Here is a 24,160-nt window from a genome sequence, read left to right on the forward strand (position 1 = left end):
TTTATAAATAAATTATCATTGCCGTTTCGTTAAATTCGTATTTAGTAGTATTATCCGATGTCTGCGGTATAAACTTGTGTGAAATTTTCTGCTCGTTATTTTCAGAGCGTGGTTTGCTCTGCCAAAGCAGCAATTAACATCCATTTACTTTACACGCCGGATTAAGGATAATATCACTACGTATTGTAACATAAACACGCCGCGCAATCAGGTAAGTGAAAACTCATTTATCGAATAATTTATCTCCATTCGTACAGACGCACGTAGATTAGACTTACGCGATTAATCTGCGCGGTAATTTGCGCGAGCACAAAACGTGAGCTTGATAACGATTTCCGAGGAACTCTTTGAATATTTCGAGCGCGTTCAAAAGCGCACGTACATCGTGCCTGAATCGCGCTGGGATGCACCGATGGTGCTCGTTGCCATATTCGGAAATGCGATGGCCAAAGAGAGGACCAACCGGTCCATTACCCTCCTCTCTCAACGAGAGTTTGCTCCGGACATTGAGCGAAATTGCCCGGCCAATTTCGGACTCAAAACTACATACTACATCTTTCCATATCAAATCTTTCGAATAAAAATTAGTTTTTTTTTTATTCTTTTTATTATCGCTCTTAGATTCAAAATGCCAACATTGTGATTTGTGTCTTCCTTTTTTTAAAAATAATATCCGTATTCTCTACTTATTGTTTTGCTAAAAAATTGAAAATTGTCCCGCTTATTTTCTATAATAATGATAGAAATCGTGTAATAAAAGAAAAGGTTTAATAAGCCAATCGAGAGTTCGGAATTCGAATCTAAAATTATCTCTTTCAATTTGACGTCGATCTGTTATAGAAATTAAGTGATGTTAGATTGTGAAAAATACATATGACGTCAAAGCTGCGATTAAAGTCGCATGTTTGTAATGCAGATTATAAATGAGATCTATATATATATATATATATATATATATATATATATATATATATATTTTCTTTATTTCCTCTCCATCAGACAGAGTTCGAATCACTTTCACAATTGGTCCAAGGACGTCATGTACGAAAGTGAAAGGTCATTGCGTGATTCGGGCTTTAAACCTGACGCAATGATGTAACTTGCATCAAGGCGACAAGTATAGACGCGGTAAGGTAAGAAGTAATCAACATTACGGGAAAAGCAAATGAAATTCCGTGCGTGCGACGAGCTTGCACGCGCATATTACACGCACGCTTGTACATACACCATGACGCGAATACAGTCGGGTAAAAACGCATGGAGGAATACACTAGGTGTCGCGGATCATATTTCCCTCGTATAGTAGTGGATTGTGAAAGTCGTCACTTTGCGGGATTTCTCGTGGGATTCGAAAGTAGCGACAAATTGCGATGGGAAAAAAAAACCTAGCGATCCAGCGACACGCACACATTGACATGTCTCTCTCACGGTGTGTTTGGCACTTTAGATTACGTAATGTTTCGAGCAGCGACGCCCGTCATCGGGAGGGCTTTTTAAAGAGGACGAGTCACGCTGCATAATCATTATTACGTTATGCAAGGATGATCGTGCGTATCCTGAATGATATGTCGAGCTGCGTTGGAAGAGAATTTACTAGCTTCGATTGCGCAGGAAATCGCCAGCGAACAGGATTATATTAATCTATACTGTGCTTTAATACATATGATGTGATACGTAAATTAACTAACAACTCAGGATATTGCGCGAAAAGTGACCGTATCCTTTATAGATCGCGATTCAGAAAATAAATAACTGACATTTATGAGAATAAATTAAGATATGAAATAAATAGAGAATTTTTGTGTGCGAAGCTATCAGTGTGCGTGTACGTGTCTGAGATATGAGTTAGATATTCGAAGCCACAATTATAAGTTAGAAATCGAAAGATTCACGCGATTTTGATCTTTAAGTTAACAAGTGAAAGCAATTTATATCGGATTAATCACACTATATACAGGACACGCTCTTACAAACATCTTAACTACCATCATCGCGAATAAATTATATTCGCTTGGCTAGCTGGTTGCGAGATGCTATAATTTTGCATATCACGATATATGAAACTCCAAACTCTTGCAGCATCTAAATCGATGCGTCTGTCGCATCTATTTGCATTCGCAAACTATTAAATTTTAATCGCCGATAATCCTAAACAAAATTATAAAATAATAAATTCCTTCGCCTTTCTTTAAACAAGTACGTGGCAGCGAAGCTATCATTGAGCGAGAAATTGACGCGCGATAAAATCATTCCCCGTCGCAGTTCGAATCTCGGAAGACTGGAGAAACTTGTCGGGCAGAACTTGGCGCCATCAATGGACGGACGATTCTCGCGGCCGTCCACGAGCCGGGCGTAAAAGCATCGGGGGAACCCCATCCCTACGCCCGTCGCCGATAGTGCATTTTCGCTGACGAAGTTTCGAGTGGTCTTTCCGGTTTGCAACGCGACCAAAACGGCCTGACGGTTGGTGTTCATTTCTTTCTTGCCCCCTTTCATCTTTCTCCTCTACCTCCCTCTCTCGCTTCTCGTTCAACCCACCCCCTCCTCGCGTTTGTCGTCCTTTCTTCTCTCTATATCGCGGACTTTTCCGTGTCCGGTTACGCGTCGGGCCGTAAATGGCGAGCAGAAAGCCTTGGGCCTACGCCCCCGCTTCTCTCATCTTCTCTTTCTTTCCCTTTCTTTCCTCTGTCGCGGATCATCGCGGTCCTTATCACCGACATCTCTCGAAAATCATCTCGCGAAAATTTTCGTCTACCATCTGTCTTTCGCTTTTCCCAGTTGACCGATCTGTCGTTTACCGGCAAACAATTTTGAAAGATGAGAGAGAAAACGCTAAAGGGAGCGGCCAATCAGGCGATCGCAATTTTTTAAATAAAACCTAGAAAGATTGCAGCAGAATGTTTAAGAAAAAAAAAACGGAATAATTATGTTGAATTCATGGTCTCTTTATGAGATCATTGTTTTATCCTTTCGGATGTCGGAAAATAGTATATTATATTCATATACTTAAGAAATCATTATAGGAGACACGAAAGAAATAACATTATTTCATTTATATATTCATGTTGCATAATACGAGATTCCGACGTAATGTTAAATTAGCTGTTTACAGTTTGTAACACTTCTAAAGTAGTTACCTTGAACAGAAATACGATGCGATTGAAGGAAGAACGTAAGAATGTCGCACCTCTTATATCCTTATAGACTTATACACGCTCTTTAACGCCAAAGGCGAGATTATCGTCGCCCGTCAACTCCGGAGATAAGTGAGGAAGATCTTCTCATTGTGGAAAATTATCCGAGACGAACGTCATTTAATAGAACCGCGTCGGGATAAAATTCGCGAAGGATATTGCAAATTGTGAAAGAACGTCCCTCGGAAATGACGGTGGTGGCGGTCGCTGGAGCCCGTGAAAATAAAGCGGAAAGAGAGAATACGCTACTCTTGTTCGTGGTGAAATAATCGTTCGGCGAAAAGGAATAGCGGTTCTAAGCTTGCTGGATGTTGGAAGACGCGCTCGCGTCCCGTACGTCGCCCGGGGACATTTAAATCCACCTCTCGAGTAACGGACGTCGGTCAAGAAGTTTCTATCTTTCTTTCTCTATTGTCAAAAGTACTCTTTTAAATGCCTTTAAATATATCGCAAAATGCTCGTCTCTCTTCGAGAAATTATTTTGACGCAGGTGTGCCATTTTCAAAGCTCATTTGTCTTTAATTAACGATTGATTTGTTTCGTTTTTGATATACTAAATAAATAAATACCTCTTTAACATAATATAATAAATTATAATTTTTAATATAAACAGAAACGCGTGTATATACATGCATATATACGTATGTATATCAAGTGTCTTGAAAAATATTAAAATATTCCAGACATTAAGTTTTAATTTGACATTAACTATGAAGCAAAAGGCGGCATGTGCTATTTCTCGAAAATTTGCATAATAAAATTTATGATTACTTTGACAAATCTATCTTTCTTTCTCTAGTGTCAAAAGTACTCTTTTAAATGTCTCTCAATATATCGCAAAATGCTCGTCTCTCTTCGAGAAATTATTTTGACGCAGGTGTGCCATTTTCAAAGCTCATTTGTCTTTAATTAACGATTGATTTGTTTCGTTTTTGATGCACTAAATAAATAAATACCTCTTTAACATAATATAATAAATTATAATTTAATATAAACAGAAACGCGTGTATATACATGCATATATACATATGTATATCAAGTGTCTTGAAAAATATTAAAATATTCCAGACATTAAGTTTTAATTTGACATTAACTATGAAGCAAAAGGCGGCATATGCTATTCCTCGAAAATTCGCATAATAAAATTTATGATTACTTTGACAAATCTATCTTTCTTTCTCTAGTGTCAAAAGTACTCTTTTAAATGTCTCTCAATATATCGCAAAATGCTCGTCTCTCTTCGAGAAATTATTTTGACGCAGGTGTGCCATTTTCAAAGCTCATTTGTCTTTAATTAACGATTGATTTGTTTCGTTTTTGATGCACTGAATAAATAAATACCTCTTTAACATAATATAATAAATTATAATTTAATATAAACAGAAACGCGTGTATATACATGCATATATACATATGTATATCAAGTGTCTTGAAAAATATTAAAATATTCCAGACATTAAGTTTTAATTTGACATTAACTATGAAGCAAAAGGCGGCATATGCTATTCCTCGAAAATTCGCATAATAAAATTTATGATTACTTTGACAAATCTATCTTTCTTTCTCTAGTGTCAAAAGTACTCTTTTAAATGTCTCTCAATATATCGCAAAATGCTCGTCTCTCTTCGAGAAATTATTTTGACGCAGGTGTGCCATTTTCAAAGCTCATTTGTCTTTAATTAACGATTGATTTGTTTCGTTTTTGATACACTAAATAAATAAATACCTCTTTAACATAATATAATAAATTATAATTTAATATAAACAGAAACGCGTGTATATACATGCATATATACATATGTATATCAAGTGTCTTGAAAAATATTAAAATATTCCAGACATTAAGTTTTAATTTGACATTAACTATGAAGCAAAAGGCGGCATGTGCTATTCCTCGAAAATTCGCATAATAAAATTTATGATTACTTTGACAAATCTATCTTTCTTTCTCTAGTGTCAAAAGTACTCTTTTAAATGTCTCTCAATATATCGCAAAATGCTCGTCTCTCTTCGAGAAATTATTTTGACGCAGGTGTGCCATTTTCAAAGCTCATTTGTCTTTAATTAACGATTGATTTGTTTCGTTTTTGATGCACTAAATAAATAAATACCTCTTTAACATAATATAATAAATTATAATTTAATATAAACAGAATCGCGTGTATATACATGCATATATACATATGTATATCAAGTGTCTTGAAAAATATTAAAATATTCCAGACATTAAGTTTTAATTTGACATTAACTATGGAGCAAAAGGCGGCATGCGCTATTCCTCGAAAATTCGCGTAATAAAATTTATGATTAATTTGACAAGTCTCCCCGTGAGAAAGAGAGTCCGCCCTTAAACAAACGACAAATTACAAAGATTTTACAGGGATGAAAAAGGAAGACTGCCCATTCGGTTGCCTAATGCCCTATCATCACACCTGTCCGCAAGAATCGTCCCGCGGATGCCTTGTTGACCGTAGAAAAAGGATGTTTCGCCTCCCACGGGTTTGTCCCGAGAGGGCGAGTCTCCCGGATGCTCGTCGGACGGTACCGCGCCATGACGCGCGAATAGGTGGGTGGCCGAATAGGTGTATGGGAGATATGGTGTATGCGAGTCGCAGGTAGGTAGATAGGTATAAGGACGAACGCGCGTAAGCGTAAGGTTCGGCCGCGACGCAATCGCGACGCGAGTGGGAGAGGAAAAAGGTGGCGGGGTTCAGTTTGCGCCGAGGCCGCCGACGGGGGGCTCCGTCGTCGCAGGTGAAACGCTCTCTCAGGAGAATGTACTCAGTCGTGGTCGCGCGATCGCACTAGACGATATTTACCTGCCTGTGATTCCCGGGCAGGAGTGTATCGGCCGCACGCAGCTCCCCCGAGAGCCGCCGTCCCCCTCGGCCCCCCTCCCCTTCTCCGCACGCAACACGGCAACGAGGTAGGACAGAACACGCGTGTTTTACTACCGGACACGCTGGACGAATATCCGCGATACGGAGTTTCATCATCAAACGCAAACGTCACCAAGTTTCTCTCTAGAGGAAGTATAGCAAGTTCTATAAATAGAAAGATTCACACCAATGGCTCCACTCGTGCGGATTTCCTCCAGCTGTGACCGGTGAACTTTGTATACGCGCAGTTTGATGCAGCGAAGAAGAAAGAGAGAGAGAGAGAGAGAGAGAGAGAGAGAGAGAGAGAGAGAGAGAGAGAGAGAGAGACAGAGAGAGACAAACAGAGAGAGAAAGAGGGAGAGACAGAGCAGGATAGGTTGCATACGATGAAGATTCCTCGACGGAAAGGAATTTCGATCGAGTCATTTCGCGATTCGACTTATGGCTACTGCCAGCTGATTTCTTTCAAGGCGATCGTTTTTCGTGCTCACTTTTACATTCGTCTGTCGCGTCTAATGGTGATCTCAACGCTGACAGCATCGAGACGAATCGAGGTCGGGCGAGAGTCTCGACGCGGCGGAGACTTGCCTAGGAGAATTCGACGCGAGGTCGTCGACTGTCAGCGAAGAAAGATGCGCTCATTAACTCCGGATGGGGAAGAGAGGCCCCTGCGGGGGCAGGCCCGGTAGCAATTTTGTGAGCGTGAGTAAGTCGCGCTCGCGCGCGCCTCGGTGCCCCGCGAACCATAGGCGTTCCCTGCTCACGTACAAGACTCGTTGACCTTCGCGCCTGCCGACGTTGCAGGAGTACACGAAGAGAGCAAACGACGATCCGACTGAGAGTCTCCATTGCGCCAATTTTGGTAACTCGTGTCAAAAACGATGGTCGTTAAAACGTAAGTCCGGAAGTAAAAGAAACACACACACACATACAGACGCACACCCTAATGTGTGCGGGACTTTGATTTTTCTTTTCAAAATCATGCGTGAGTTTTCAAAGGATGATTTATGTTCCGGCCAATATGACGCGGAGACAAAAACACGATGGAGCTAATCCGTTAAATTGACCATCTACTTTTATAGATGAAAAATATAATGAGTATCTTATACTCTCTCTCTCTCTCTCTCTCTCTCTTTTCTCTCTCTCTCTCTCTCTCTCTCTCTCTCTCTTTCTTTCTCTCCTTTCTCTTTTGCGAGTAGTATTGAAACTTTATTGTAGCAAGTGTATCGACCTTTCGGCGAATTACTGTTGTAACGGATTCGAGATATTAATTCTTTTGATCAAAACTTTGATCTGGACAGCAAGAAATCAGAATATCGCGAATGGTATCTAATTTATGCATGCAACAACGAATGCAAGTATACGATGCAAATATTTCTGCCTACTTTTAATACCAAATAATCTGTACTAGTCTGAACTGATAAGATGGACGACAATTTTAATTTTATATTCACGAAACGACTAAAATGCCGTGTAATATAAAAAACATTCAGTTTTATAAATAATCATGTATCTGTCGAGATCATCTTTTTAGACAGTTGAATATAAATTCTAAAAAATGGACCTCGGACTTTGTCCATGTAAAAATAAAAACGCGGATAAAAAAAGTAATAAAATATATTTAAAACAAATAATGCGCTTGACAAGCGGCACGATTAATGGGTTAATAAGCTGGTATCGATGGTTTGCTTGAAAATATCGTATAAGTAGAGATTCCCTGATCTCTGAGATCATAAAACGTAAATCACGGAGCGTTCGATGGCGATGGATCTTTTTCGAGAATTCTCGCTGACTGTTCTCTCTTATTTGAATGTCAATATTGTCAGTTTAGCAACTGGTCAATGGATTATATAATCAACGTTTGTACTCTTAAACGTGCAGTCGATGTCTCACATCGTATGCAAGTTTTGACGTATACTTGGTGATGAATGAATCAAGCATCAGTGTCATAATTCAGACGCGATGATCCAAGCACGGTTCTATAGAAAAGCAAAAGCATTCGATCGACGTTTGAAAGTTCAAGCGACGCACATTGCGGCTAGGTGAAAAGACTCGAAAGTCATCGTATATCAGTATGGTAGTCTGAAAGCTGCCTGTGCGAAGAAAGTTTTCAATACGCATACTACCGTGGCGTCAATAATTTCCGCGAGTTAATATCTTCGTCTTCTCGCATTGAAAACAGCAATATTTGTTTTCAACCTCAAATTTTTTTAATTGCCATTGCGATATTATTTCAGGTTTTTTCCGCACATTTATAAAATTATATCGATTCGTCGCTAACGTTATTTTTCGTTTCGTAGATAGAGATGTCTATCTAGATAGTCTATAAAAGAGCTATGAGTCATGGCTGCGAAATTATTATTATGCTATCTATTTTTATGTTCCTTTCTTTCAATATTGGTGGAACCCGAATAATTAATTTTATTTTCTTTTCCATATGTTTGGCTGCACTTTAATTGATGTTTTACCGAATTAACTTTTCCTTAAATTACGTTTTAAGTAAAGTGAGCTTTTTCAGTAACTTTGATCACAGCTGTTGATAAAAGTATAATTTTTCTCAAATTAAGCAGATATTAAACAAAATAATAATAATTAAATCAGTTTCTTATCGAAAAAAAAAACCTCGGATTTTACAGAAGGACGTTTTATTTGTTTTTTTTAATGCTACTTTTATATATTAAACATTTTTTTAGACACATCTAAAAATCATTTCGCAGCTCAAAATTTTCAGGAAATTATTGTATATTAAAAAAAAAAATAAAAAATATTTCTTCAATATTTTAGTCACTTTCAAACGCATTCTCGTCCTCAAGATAGATTTGTAGGATATTTGATAAAAAAAGTTTGAAAAATATCGCCCTACGCCACTGACATCCGTTGCTACACCTCCTCACACGCGAGAGATGCGCTCGTACCCGACGAGCGCGTGTCTCTCAGAACGGGATACGCACCGCTACGCATCCGAGGGAACGCGCGCGCGTCATTCGACAACGCCGTATCGATTTTCGAATTAATCGCTCGAGAAAATTTTGCGACGACAAAGGTGTTAAATGAGTATGAGACTGATACGTTTATGCGATCCATCGGCGAGAAACTCGTTTCATCACGCGTTCTCATCTTTATTCAAAAACCGTTTTAGCATTTTATTAGAATACTCCGATCGTCTCGTTTCCACGATTCTGCATTATTCTATATCTCGATCGAGATCACTATACGATTTGTAATGCGGTGCGCGCGCAAAGTTTACGATAGCAAAATCGCGTAGGTCGACACGTGGGAAATTGTTTTCATTGCCGACAATGGGATTCTTCTTGCATTCTCTTCAACAGGGGGATTTTAAGTATAGCAACCACGTTACTATTTTACGCCATTTTACGACCACCATTGATACATAAAGTCTCATTCTAAGTCAAATCCGATAGAATAAGATTCTGCTTGTATACAAGATGTCCTAGGGTCCTTACATTTCCTTTTTTTTATATATGAGTATAGGAATTCTCTTGCATTAAATCATCTCTAAAGAAAAATTTCAAGATGTCTACTAATGATTTACGGACTATAAACGATTCAGAATTTATGAACTTTTACGAAGAATAAATTTATGAAGCATTACGAAATAATTTTCAGACAACTGTAAAATAAAATTTTATTTCTTGCTTAAAATTTTCCCTTCAATTAAATTTTTCATTTTATAAAATTTTCTGAATTGAAATAGTGATTTAAAATTTTCGTATATTTAATTAAGAAACATCTTTAATCTTCAGATATCTTTGAAACAGTCGAGAAGACGTGTCTTCTAAATGTTTGTACGCTTGTGTCGTGTATATTCGTTATAATTAAAAAATTTATTTAAAATAAATAGATATATATCGATCGAAAGAAGCTGAAACATGAAAGGAAATAGGAGTCCCTCCGGACATTTTGCATAAATTAGAAGAATCTCCAGAGTGCGAATGTTTAGCGTAACAATTTGCGTAGGCAGGGTAGTCGACGTGCGATTTCGCAGCTTCGGCTTTTCGGCCCGCAAAACGACGAAAAATTGCACGCGGTGTCGACGACGGCGGCGGTGGTACCGCCTCCTCGAAAACCGGTCCTGGGACCGTCGCCGCCGCCGTTGCTCGTTGTCGATTTCGCCTGGTGAACACGCGATCGCCATTTTGAATCCGGCGAGGATGACGTCACTGATACAGGGCACGGTCGCTTTATTCACTGCCGCTTACGCGTCTCGCATAGGTGCGGATGTACGCGCGTTCTTTACCATGGAAATCGTATTGGGAAATCAACTAAATAATCAAGTAACTCGCGATATTAGATTTTAATACAACCCTAAGTTTGTATGCGCGTGTATTAATTTTCAGAAAGTTACAATACACCATTTACTTATTTTATAATTTTTATAATAATTATTTGTTCTCGCTCTCTCTTCCTGTCTCTCTCTTTAAATATATATAGTACAAAACATAATCTTTAATATAAATAAATCTTTAAAATAAATCTTTGTTTTTGTGTATTTATACTAATTTTAATAAAAAAAAATAATTTTTTATATGGCATCTTATGATATTATATTTTTAAATATATATTTATTCTATTTATTTTCTTCTTTATATTAATAACTTCAATAATTAGATGTAAAACCTAATAGAATTGAATAAGCGAGATTTTATCATTTTATTAACATGCCAAAACAAACTATTACATTAATGATCGCGATATTTATATGTAAATACTTATATTTTTTGTATGATCTACGCTGATAATCAACTTAAAAAATATGTATTAACGATAATTTTTTTGGTACTTTATTTTTTTGAAAGAGAAATTGAATTAATTGCACTGATCGATACTTATTAGGAAATTGCTCTTCGCTGTCGTTGAATTTCGAAATACTTAAATAATCAATATTGAGAATGGAACCTCGCTCTTTGAATATTTAAAAATAGTTGAATACGTAAGTTCATGTTATGAATAAATATTGTAAAGTTAAATATTTATAATCCGTTTTAGTTTGTCAATTTTGAAGCAATATGTATGTTTGTGTATGGATTTATAAGATATATTTATTTCTAACATTCTTTTATTAATTTAAATTAATTTTAATTTGGTCTTTAAATATAATAATAATTATAGACATAAATGGTAAGCAATTTATAAGAAGAATAATGCGGAATATTTTATTGCTCCACCTGATATCATTACAAATCCATCACCTTATATAAATTTAAAATAAAAAATAATTTAGCACTCACCAATAAGATGCGCAACAGCGGAGTTATGTTACGTTGACCTGTATAAACATAAATATTTTCAAATTAAAGCAGATAAAGCTAATAAATAATTAATAGGTATCTAAAAAAAGAATTACTATACGCAATTGAAAAATTCTTTAGTCATTCTTTTTAACAGGATTTCAAAAAAATGATATAATTTCTAATAAAAATATTTTTTATAAATATATAAATTTTTATGAAATATATTTACAATTTTTAATTCTTACATAAATAATCTAAATAATTTTATAAATCTTAAATAACGGTAAAATTTTTTATCTTTTTATATATAATAAATTATATCCATTTATATAAATATCTATATTATTTATATAAAATCTATATCCAAATATCTATATAAAATATTAATTATTAAAAATATTTTATTAAAATTTGAAAAATAAAATGAAAAATTCTATGTTCATTATATTATACAATAGTGTAAAATGGATCATTATTCTAAATATGGATAAACTAATTAATTCACAGAATTAACAAATAACCAATTAAATAAGAATTATAAATTACTCACGTTACGGTTGCTCCGCTATTTCCTGATACCTCCCCGGGCTTATTCTTTCTCTCTTGCTCATCCTTTGTTGCCTCTTCATAGTATTAAATACTCACTCACGAAAATACGGTTAATTACGATCGCGTTCGCCCTAGAATATGATCGAGCGACATTTTGGCTGATACTCTAATGATATTAATTATAGAATACTTTATATATATTGGGCACTTTATTATATTACGACATACCGGAAAATATTGCTATATAATAACGCTAGCATGATGTTACGATCTGCTTATTCGATATTTGAGGATTACGTTAATTTCATCTGTCAATTTCTGTTTTTGATTTTACCACGCAATACTACGCAAATCGAGTTAATGGCTAATTAAAACGCGATAACAACAGGAATTAATTAATCGCACGAATTGATAATTGCTAATTGTAATAATTGTATGAATAATCGTGTTTGTGGTATTAAAAATTGTCGCAATATACAATTTCGAGAGATAATACGGAGCGTCTCATGTCGCTACCTTTTCGCTCGAGTCACGCAACATAAATGACACGTCGATCGTACGACCGTGCATTGTACATATAAACAATATCAATATACACGGACATATACGTCGCAAAAGATAGTAATACACGAATCGAGTGATTAAAGTATCAAAATGTCATCAATTGATAATTTTACGTCTAATTGATAACCATATATAATCATATAAAAATTGTGATACATCTATAATTCTATCTATAGTCTATCGATAATTATGAAAATTCAAACGACATGGAATATTTTATAAATCTGTTTCATAATACAATATGTTGAATCTTTCGCGATGATAAGGTATTTCAATTGACATTGAGAACTGAGAGTGTACGGCGCTTGTTATTGCGACTCTTACTCGAGCACGATAGCGACGCTCCGCGTATCACCGTATTATCCTTCGTAATGTGATCACTGATCAAAGTGATGTGAGACACATATCGACGCGACCTTGGCCTTCACATATTTGGCGGTATGTCGGAGTGGGGGGAAGACGGTATGGCGTGGTGGGGTAACGAAAAACATTGAGAGGGAGAAAAAATGCGTAAGGATCGCTCCATAGAGAAAAGGATTGTTGTTATTCGATCAATGTTCGCACGTTAAACAAGGTGTGTTATATGTATATTGTTCATTGATAAAATTCTTATATCAATCTTCGCGATATTAATTCCATCCAATCTTCTCATAAAGTTATCCTTACACTATTTTTCTTTAATTAAAAGATTATTATAATTAACGATCATTAATCTTCGGGATTTAATAATTCTCGCTATTATCGCGTTATAATCAGCCATTATTAACTCGATCTGCGTAGTATCGCGCGATATCAGGATAAAATTGGTAGGTATATTATTTCTGAATTTCTTGCTTATTAATAAAGCAGTATCGCGTATATAATGGATCGATTACGAGCCGAAGAACAATGAATTAATAAATATAATCGTTTTTAATTACATACAGATATTTTAATATACTTGTCAATCGCATAGTAAAATATCATGTTTATATATCGGTAAAGTGTTGAAAATGTGTATTTTACGTGATTGAAATCTATGACGCGAGTCACTGACACTATCGCAATAAAACAAGGATATATTTTCGTACACTACATTCTGCGAATATTTATCTTTAATTTCCGAGTGTCGAATAAAACGTAATTTTGAGCTAGCGTAATTTAATTTTCATGATATTCTCCAATATGTGTAAAGTACGCAATTAACGTTGAAAGAGTGCTATTCAAAATAGCGTACGTTTGTATTCTAATAATTAGCTCGATTGTAATTAACCGTATTTTCGCGAATGAATGTTCAATGCCATGAAAAGGAGCAAAAGACGAGAAAGAGAGAAAGAGAAGATTTAAAAAGACGACATCGAGCGACGGCAAAGCAATCTCGTGAAGTGAATAAGTAATATATTTGTTTTTTAAATTTATTATTTGTTATTTGCTTAAAATTAAAATGTTTAATTATTAATTATTAATTATCTGCGCGATCCACTTACGTTATGTAATATAAAAATGTTCTAGATTTTATTTTAACATGTTTAAAATACTTGAGCAAAATATTAAAGTATTTATAATTATTATTTAATTTTTTATATATATATTTATATAAATAAATATAAATACGTATAAATATATTTGGTGAAATATTTCAATATTAAGATGTAAATTAATTAAATTATTTATATAAGAATGATATATATTTATCATTTAGTTTTAGTTTATATATAAATAAATTAGATCATATATAAAAAAATTTATTTATATGTAAAAGCAAAAGGAAAATATTGTTAATTAATATATTGCAAAATATATAATGTCAAATTTTTCGTAAAAATTTTGATACTACAATATTTTTCAGTTTTCCTGTTGTTTATTTGACTCAAGTTTTAGGTTTCAAGGTTCTTTGTTCCTAATCTTATCGCTTTGCACGTATTCATAGCTATTTCTGCAGGCCTGCTTAGTGTTAATAAATTTTAAATTTTCGCATCAAGATATACTGCAAACTTTAACCAAATGATTTCCAATGCTTATGAATTAAGTATTTACAATGACATTCTTAACCACTAAGACGGATAATTGTTATCATTTGCACATAGTAACGACATATAAGTATCGTGATACATTCTAACAGTACGTTATATGCAACACGCATTAAATTATATGGAAAAGTTACAGCGCAAAAATTGCGATAAAAAATATTTTGCTTTTTTTATGATTATATGAATCTTATCGACAATATTTCATAATTTCGTTATTTTAAATTAACGTTTCGTTTAGTTGTGTCGTATAATCTAAATAATATAATTTATATAATTAAAAATAAACTAAAATTATAAGATAAAAAAATTATAAGATAAAGAAATAATAGGCATGTAAGAGTTATTTTAATAAACTTATTTGAATGCAAAAGAAAATATACTTACTTATATAATTATGAACTTACATCATTATATACAAATAGTATACATAAGAATTATATATTAAATTTTAAAAAATAAAAACGAACATTTTAGTCCTATTTTTGGATCTTTATCAGCGCAAGCATATAGTATAATTAGCATTATCAAAGAATATATTTAAATTATTAAGTCTATTATTAAAACAAGGCGGGAAGACCTTGGTTTGATACACTCCAACAGTTATAAATATGTACACATTGTTGAGACTTTCTTTATATGTAAAGATCTGCAAATATAAGTGCTCCTCATTATAGTTTTCTTTGGGCAAGAAGTCTGTTACGCACGTTAACGATCTCAATTAAAATCGTGTAGATATAAAGATGTAAGTAACAACGATTTTAGTATAATATAGCAACGTGAAAGTTCTTGACTATGTAAGCGAGCTGTACACATTATTTTTACTCTCACGTTATTATATTAAAATCGTTGTTACTTACATCTTTAAATCTACACGATTTTAATTGAGATCGTTAACATGTGTAATCTCTTGGCCAAAAACTAATGAGGAGCACTTATATTTGCGTAGATCTTTATATAAAAAGATAAAGATATATCAACGGATTCATATTCATAACTGTTAGTGCGTATTAAACCAGAGGTCTTTCCGCCTTGCTTTAATATAATTAACTTAATAATTTAAATATATTCTTTAATATATTCTTGAATGCTAATTATACTGTATGCTTGCGCTGATGAAGGTTAAAAAATGAGATCAAAATGTTTGCTCCTATCTTTTTTTTAACAAAATTTAATATAATTATATTCTTTTGTTTTATCAATAATGTAAATTCTTGATTATATGAATTTTGTTTTGTACTCAAATAAGTTTATTAAGATTGCTTTTATGTGTTATTATTTCATTTATTTTTTATATCTAAAAAACTATTCTGTTTATTTAAAATTATAAGGTTCTACATTAGATTTATATTGGATGCTTTTCATTTAGTGACACAAGTCGGCACAAAAGTTAATCTATCTTTGGTGTCACTGGATGCTGAAAAAAGACAGAATGATGCTTGTCAACTTGTGTCGCTAAATGGGAAGCACTCATTAATCTTGTTGAAATGAAATATATTTTTACTTATTATCTGAATCTCATTTGTTATATTTAATAACTTATTTATAAATGTATGTGTTTGGAAAATTACTTTTTTGGCAAAAGTAAAATTATATATTTCAGTTTTCAGTCTTAACCGCTTCTTCTCCATTTTCTTTAAATTATTATTTTTCTCTCAATTATATCTAATTAAATTTTTTATATAAAAATTAATAGAAATGGATATATGAATATTTTTTATTATATATTATATTTGTATCTATTCTTCATTTTATTAATTATTCCTTATTAGAAAATAAAATTTATTAGATTTATTAACATTTATTATTCTGTTAAACAAATTGCATAGCGAACTCGTTTGGTAAACTGAAATAATAAGAAAAATTCAATTTTGATCTACCTTCGTCTCAAATATGCAAGTCAGTCAAAAATGATTATGGATTGTTTGAAACCGGCTCGACTTCTAGCTCGAAATCTTTCGACTTGTATGTATGTATAACCAGCGATCGTAAAAATGCATTAGTATTCTTTTTGTAGCAATTCCGTAACGTGCTTTGCACCATTCACTTTGAGTTAAAACACACTTTCGTAATAGCAAAAGTCCGATCGTTATAATCCACGGCTGTAGCGAGACAGTTCGCAGCTGTCCCTGGCACTCTGATATTTCGATTTTTTCTTGTTTAATCCCGTTTGTATATCCGTTTCTTTGACGTGTGGCAAGGCGCGAAACAAGATTTGCATCGATGCGAGTGTTACATGGCGATTGTTGAGATTATATGGGTGTATATATTTTACATATATATATATATATATATATATATAATTAATATTAGAATTTTAATATATTTAAATATTAATATTAATTATTAATATATTTACTATTAATATTTAATATTAGATTTATATTATATATAACAGTATATATAAAAAAAAAATATATATATACACATAAAAATATATGATATATAAAATATGTAATAAAATGCATAGAAGAAATCGCGTATTATTATACATATATCGTGGAATATAGTTTTATAAATGAAATTTCTGTTTTACATCGCAAGTAGAAAGAGCCGCAGCTGCGTCGTGCAACGATTCTGGAAAAAGGAAACTGTAATTTACTCGCTCAGTATAATCCATGACGTTTTTCTTATCGTGTTTCCTTAATCCGATTGACCTACTCCGTCCTTCATTTTTCGCACCAGACAGTGCATTTTCTCAACAATGATATTTTATCGTTTTTGTATTGATCTATCTATCATTTACATAATACTTTATTGAACTGATTCATGCGTTCAATTTTTATTTTTTACCAAGTTTCTATTTTAAACCAACTTTTTAAATCTTTTTGTCCTGAACATGAAAATCGTGTAAGATTGATATAAATCCGCTTTAGTAACAACAAGTAATGATTTATTCACAGAAATATTTCATCGTTCATAATAACATGATATACGTTAAAATCTTTCCTGAAAAACTGCCACAATTTTTAATTTTTGATATTTTAAATGAGGGATTAAACAACAGACATTTATCATCCATTTACTGCTTTCAATCCGATATACGGGCAAATGTTTATCCTCTTTTGGAAATAAAAAGATTCGAGCTTTCTACCATCGGAGTAATAATTTTCCATTTCAAGTTAATCATCCTCCTCATATTTCTGGCCAAACAAATATTAGGAAAAATCGAGTTTTGAAAGCCAATATCACAAAGCAACTAATCAAGGAGATATATACTTTACGTATAATAAATGGAAGGGAGGCTACGATAATCCTCGTTTTTCTTTTCGATCCTTTAATCTTGAATCCGCCGGTTACGTATATCTTTTGCTTTTCGTGCGTCCAGCGATGCACGTCGAGGAGCGCAATTCTCGCGCTCGCTGTCTCGTGCACGTGTGTGCGGCGGCGGCTTGCAAGGATACACGCACGTGCGCGCGCACGCGTATCCGTGCGCGACGACGACGGTGGCGGCCGCGGCCAGTGAAAGTCGAGACTTCGCGCTCGGCTTTGCGCAACGAGATCGCAACGTTGTCTCCTTCGGATACTGGTTCGACTTTAAAGGCTCGATCGCAGGAAGGCATCGAGACATTTGGCGTGACTGGGCGTTCACGTCATACTTCCCTTCTAGGAAGCGCGAACGATTGAAGAAGTCATTAGAGTTAGCGAACTTAGAATTTGACTTTGACGAAAAATAAGTTGATACGTTACGTTTTTAAGGAAATTTTTACAGAATTTTCCGTAGATTTTTATTAGCTTTCTAATTAACATTAATTTAAAAGTTAAAAAAAATATAAAAATTAATTTGGTAGTAAAGTTAAAAAAAGTAAAAAATGTTAAAAAATCACATTACAGATATTCCAGAAATTGCTTTAATTTTAAGTTATGAATATATTACTTTACACACGAATATTACGATCGTAGGTCTTATTTTCCGTTTAATACTTTTCTTAACAGTTTTATTTATTTATTTTTATTTTTCAGGCGTGTTATTTTCTTCCACATTTTAGTGAGTCTTTCTGTCAGGAGAAATATTTATAAACTCTCGAGACATGAATAACTTACGTGGATTTTACTAACTTCCGAATCTTAACGAGAGCTGTCTCTGTTTAATTTTTTTAATTTATATTTTATAATATGTATTCTCTATTATCGATGGACATTAGTACGTCACAATGGTTCTTCTCGAAATATTATATATTAAAATTTCATAAAAAAGAAAAATTACGACACAGTAGCAAAACGTTGAAACAATAGATACGTATCTTCTTTGTTGTTTTCTCAGTGCTTTGTTTCTCTTAAATTATTGTTTGGCATAATTAATAAGTACTTGTCTGCCGTGATATATGAATCCTTCCATTTACTATCTTCGAAAAAATCATCGCAAGCAAGGATAGCGAATCTGTCATTCTTTCCTTTTATTTCTACGTGCCATCCATTTTTATAATACAATGTATCCGACATGATAAAACATGCAACACATCTTTCCTTCCTATTCCTTATGGAATTGTCGTCGCCAATGATACTTTTATATAATAGTTCCGCGAAAAATATAAGTCATCCATTGCTATATCACCGACATCCGTGAGTAATCTCGCCTGCGACGTGTTTACAAGCATACGAGAAAAGTTTTGTCATCGTTTCCTAGCAGAAATAAACTCGACGAGAGACACGTAAACCTTTAAATATTTAAATAGATCGGGGAATTATTTTAAGAGGAAAATCGCGCGCGAAGAGACGCGGATGATTAGTACGCATGCGTGATTTATTCCGGTGTGAGTTATCGAGATGATCATTCTTAGTATTTCTTCACGCTATGTTTTTAAAAGCCTTTAATGACTTTTTCTTGTAATAATTTTTATAACAAACTGCCACGTATATGTTTTTAATTAAAAATATCTCGTTGAGAAAAAGTTTAAAAATTATTTTTTACTCTTGAAAAATGCACACGTGTTATTTCGAAGCATATATTTTAGTAATACTTTACACTCGACGCGATCGATCTGAGAAAATCTTCTTCATATTTCTCTGCATATTCTTTACATATATAATATATTTATCTCTTCAGATGAAAAATATGAAAAACATTTATGAAGTTAAAAAGAATCTCTATTACATATTTTTATCTTTACTAATGTGTTCAAAGTTTATCTTCGCTCAAACACATTTTTCCCTCCTACTTTGCATAATTGTGTTTTGCTTGAATAAGAACCGTGAAAAAAAAATCTATCTCGGTTAAATTTTCTCGAACGCAACCATGTATTCTATAAACATATTTTTCCTTCACAATATCAGTTGTATATATGTATAGAAATGTTTTTAAAATTTATCTTTGTATTTACTTAAATACTAACCTAAAGCTTTATTTATTTCGTTTCACGTTGTATTAAACTAAATTTAAACGATCAAATTTCCTGGCAACAGCAAAATGTCTCTCTACGAGAAAGAAATGTTCAACTTTCTCTTGAGTACGAAGCAATTTTCTTAAAAATCTAAAATTCTTTCTGCTTTGTACGTGCAGTATCGTAAGATTTAAAATTAGATATTTCTTTTGCATACGAAAGACTTCAATTTTACATATGTAACTAAAAATGCAAATTAAAGTAAATTTAATCAAAATTATAAGAAAGTAATTTTAAGAAATAATCTCTCATTTATTCGCACCAATCTATGAAACTTAATCCTTCTCGACATGTATTTAGATCATCATTGAAAGTCAATTATTAATATCTCGAGAAAGTCACGATTGCTGAAGCATCCTATACACATATCATTCGTTTTATATTCCACCAAGGCGATACAATGTAGAATCGCGTTGGCGATAAAATCGCGTGGGACATCTCTCGACCTGACCATCATCGAAAGCCTTCGCGAATTCTTTCGCTGACGATCCTCATTATCCTCCTCGTCGCGAAGCGCGAACACGTCCGCACGGATTGTATGTACACATGTGAAAGTACGTATTTGAACACACATGTATCTACGTGAAGTCTCATAATCGGTACGACATTCACGTGCCATCGTCCAAAAGGAATATCGGTGAGTGCAATGCGATTTGACTTTAAGAAAATTATCGGTCGGATAGTTGTGTCAATAAATACGCAGGTGTGTTTGTGTATGTATATGTGTGTGTGTGTGTGTGTATTTGTATGACAGGAAGCGGCCAAGGTTGGCGACGCATCATCGTACTGTGTCATGGAAGAATCAATTACGTCGAGTGTATATCTCTGCCAGAGAAAAATGTGCCGCAGGACGATGCAGAAGAGTTATATTAAATCTGGTTGATGTTGTAATTTTGAGAGTTTGCAATATCTTCTGTCATCATTCCTAGAATGCGCATTTTTTCGCAAACAAAGCCAATGTTATTTTTTTTTTTTTTTTTTTTTTTTTTTGCGTTGAAGAAATGGCAAAAAGTAAAATCTGGCTAATATTTGTTGAGGCTCTTCATAAATCATTTGGGATACCTTTTTAATCTCACGCTTCATCTACCATCCCAATGGGAGTCTCGCCTTCTTGCCTTTACACTCGAGTATCATAGAGGCGCACATTCTCAGATGCAATTATGGAGTACAGCCTAATAAAAGCCCTCTCCTGAGGCTATAAAGAATTCCAGAGTGCACATTAGAAACGCAGAATATAGTAACTATAAGAGGTGTTAATTATGTATTTCTGGTAATAACATGTTTCGGTAGAAAAAAAAGGCATCTCTTTAATTACTCCGAATATAAGGAAGTTACTAAAGCACGCTACATAACGATCCGGTTCGATGCTCTCGGATCGACTAATCCTCGTCGGTAGAAGTTCCTGTTAGTCTTTGTGATTTATAGATCGTGCCAGCTCATTTCTATAGAATAACAGTTTAAGCTGAATTATTAGTGACATTCCAACATCGGACTGACAACCATTAAAGTGCCTCAAAACAAAGCATATTGGATATAATACAGATATAAATATATGACTGGTATTACTGTATTTTTTATCAAAAAATAAGCATCTTTTATTGCATAAAGTTATTTATTTTCTGACGAATATTACGTATTCTGGTCTCCTTATGTCTATTTTTTATACATGATATATATCAGTACTGTGATATATAATACTAGTCTATATTTATAGGGAACACTTTGTAGAGAGATCTCGATGTCTCTCTCCCTATTTTGTTTCCCATTGATATACAAGGCAACCACAAATATTTACACACTTGTGTGTCACGCAGGAGCGTGCCGCGGATTTGTAACCACCGTGTATTATTAGCCGTCAATCGCGGTTGTGCACGCGTCTTGTCGCGATGTCCGCATATTTCACGCTCCGCCGAGATAACTTTCACTAAAGTAATTCCCGTCATGTTACTTTGGTATTTCAGAACAGTGCGCCATGCGTCATCAATCTTAAAGAAACGAGGAACGAGGAACGAGGACCCGGGACGAGGAATCTGCGATCGGTAAGCGGCTAAAGCATCAACGGTACGTATGTCAGGATAATCCTGATTAAACAACTTTAATTTAAAAAATTATTTAGTTGTCTTTTAGGTTTTTTTTTATTCTCGATTTTGTCTAATAATTTCGACTTTTTCAAGCGTAAATTACCACGTACAAGAACTTTCCAAGATCAATCCTCGTATAATTATAAAAACAAATAAAATCAATCTCAATTATTTCCAGGAGCAATACTCGATCTTAAGAGTAAATTCCGTTGAGAACAAAACTCCTCAACAAGAAAAAAAAACAGTGCAAAATAAAGTTGAAATGTATTTGAAAATTATTTCAATACAAACAAATTTTCGCCTTTCTTAGTTCATTTGCAATATTACTGAGCTCTTTTCTAATGTTACTCTGATTATATAAAAATAATAAATAGAAGAAAATAGAGAAAAATTGAGAGTTAATATCACGAGATAAATGATTAGAACGATCGAATTTTCAAGACATTCGCGATATATCATCGACACTTAGGATTAGAAAATTGGAAAATTCGCAAGTTTCGGGGATAAACAACAATACTCGGCGCAGCCGAGTCAGTATAACCGGGCACTCTGTTATACCGCGAGCGCATATTATCGCGGTGCGGTCTAACGGTGCAGCCGGTCCGGCAACGCGAGTGCAACGAAGCGTGTCCGAGACTCTCCTTCATTCGCGGTCCTGCATCACAGACTTGTCGGCAGTCATCGTTAGAGAGAGGGATGACCGCGAAATATTCCCTTCGATTTCTCGCGCGTTTTCCTCGCTCGTATCCGCAGCGAAATGACAAATTCAGCTATAACAGACATGATTCATCTTATGCGCGTTAAAAAGGAATTTGCGTTATTTAATCACGCGTATGCAAAGGACGACTTTATACGCGGACGATTTCCGCTGAGAAATAAATTTAATAAACGCGAGTGAATTTTCGCGCGCTAACTCCGATAATATCATTTAATTCTACTCGCGATATATGATGGAGAGAGTGAATCAGGAGTGAATCATAAAATATAGATACAAATTTTAGACAAAATGACAGAGAGATTTGCACAATATATAAAATATTGTTTTATACTGTTTTTCTCAAAAATTTTCTCTGCCAACAAATATTTTAATTTAATTTTCATATTTAATGTTCGTCAAATATTGACAGTTATAAAGCATGAAGCTTATATTTTTTCTTTTTTTAATCTGATCCCAACAAAAAAATATTTTGATCATTAACATTATTCTTCACACATTGCGAAATTATGTAATACGACATTATAGTAAACAAACTAGGGAGCTATTATTGTCTTTCTAAATCTACGGTTTTACGAAGCGTTGAAGGATAGTTGCTGCTGAAAAACTTGTTACGGTTCTTTTTTTTTTCTTTTTTTCTTTGCCGGACACGGTAGCCGGTTGCACGAGGAAGTCGAGATTGCGCCAGCGGAAGGCCGGATATCAATCGCATCTTTTTTAATGGCCTCGCTGCTGAGCGGATAATGGCTATTCCAAAGGTATCTCAACATCTCTCAGTGACGCGAGAGGATTGAGACTGATGGATGAGCACGGTACAATCGCAATAAAGTCTCGCACATTGCATCGAAATGTAAGCGAATCGATCGCTGCGGAAAGGGCATGACTCGACTTTTCTACGAAAATAAGTTCTATCAGAAGGATACCGTTAGAGTATACAACCTCGACAATCCACGCAGAAAAGCTTCGAACGCTTAGGATAAGGCTCCTCTCTCTATTCGCAGTTCCATTTATTCATAACGGCGAACAATCATGCAAAACTGTTTTTTAGACTTGAAAAATATATTTAATGAAACGTGCCTTTCAATCAATAATCAAAAGATTTTTGTCTAGATTAAAAAAAAAAATAAAAATACAAGTTACTTGTCTTTATATATTTGTTAAACTTAACGAATATTAAATATAAAAGTCAAATTATATTTATAATTTATTTGCCAGAGAAAATTTTGAAGGAAAACAATATAAAACAGTATTTTATAATCTTTCTGTTATTTTTATTTTATCTTTAAAAGTACAGAAATAGAAGATTTGTATCTCTATCTTGTGATTCATTCTTGTACTCACTCTCTCCATCATATCGCGCGAGTATAATTAATGATATTATCGAAGCTTGATAAGTAGGGTTGTTATTTTCAATTTCGAGATACCGCCAAAGACAAACGTTCGAAGAGGACGAGAATAATTAAGGACTATAAAATTATTTGCGTAATAGGCGACTTAAAGTATAGCGCGAGTACCTTGTATCTTAGCAGCCGCGGGAGA

At 34.0% G+C, this 24,160-nt stretch overlaps 1 protein-coding gene across 3 annotated transcripts in view; it reads left to right on the forward strand.

The window, feature by feature from the left end:
* Positions 1–5,964: 5,964 nt before the first annotated feature.
* Pot (zona pellucida domain protein papillote) overlaps positions 5,965–24,160 on the forward strand; it is a 30,642-nt gene continuing 12,446 nt past the window's right edge. For 2 of the 3 annotated variants that reach the window (XM_072887594.1, XM_072887592.1), the window contains exons 1-2: positions 5,965–6,120; positions 21,787–21,886. The gene's annotated coding sequence lies outside the window, so the exon portion shown is untranslated. Of the gene's footprint in view, positions 6,121–20,343; positions 20,463–21,786; positions 21,887–24,160 lie in introns of those variants that run through there. The other variant, XM_072887593.1, reaches the window with a different exon arrangement.

Source organism: Anoplolepis gracilipes, chromosome 3 (genome assembly GCF_047496725.1).
Source record: "Anoplolepis gracilipes chromosome 3, ASM4749672v1, whole genome shotgun sequence".
In the NCBI taxonomy this organism is placed as follows: Eukaryota; Metazoa; Arthropoda; class Insecta; order Hymenoptera; family Formicidae; genus Anoplolepis; species Anoplolepis gracilipes.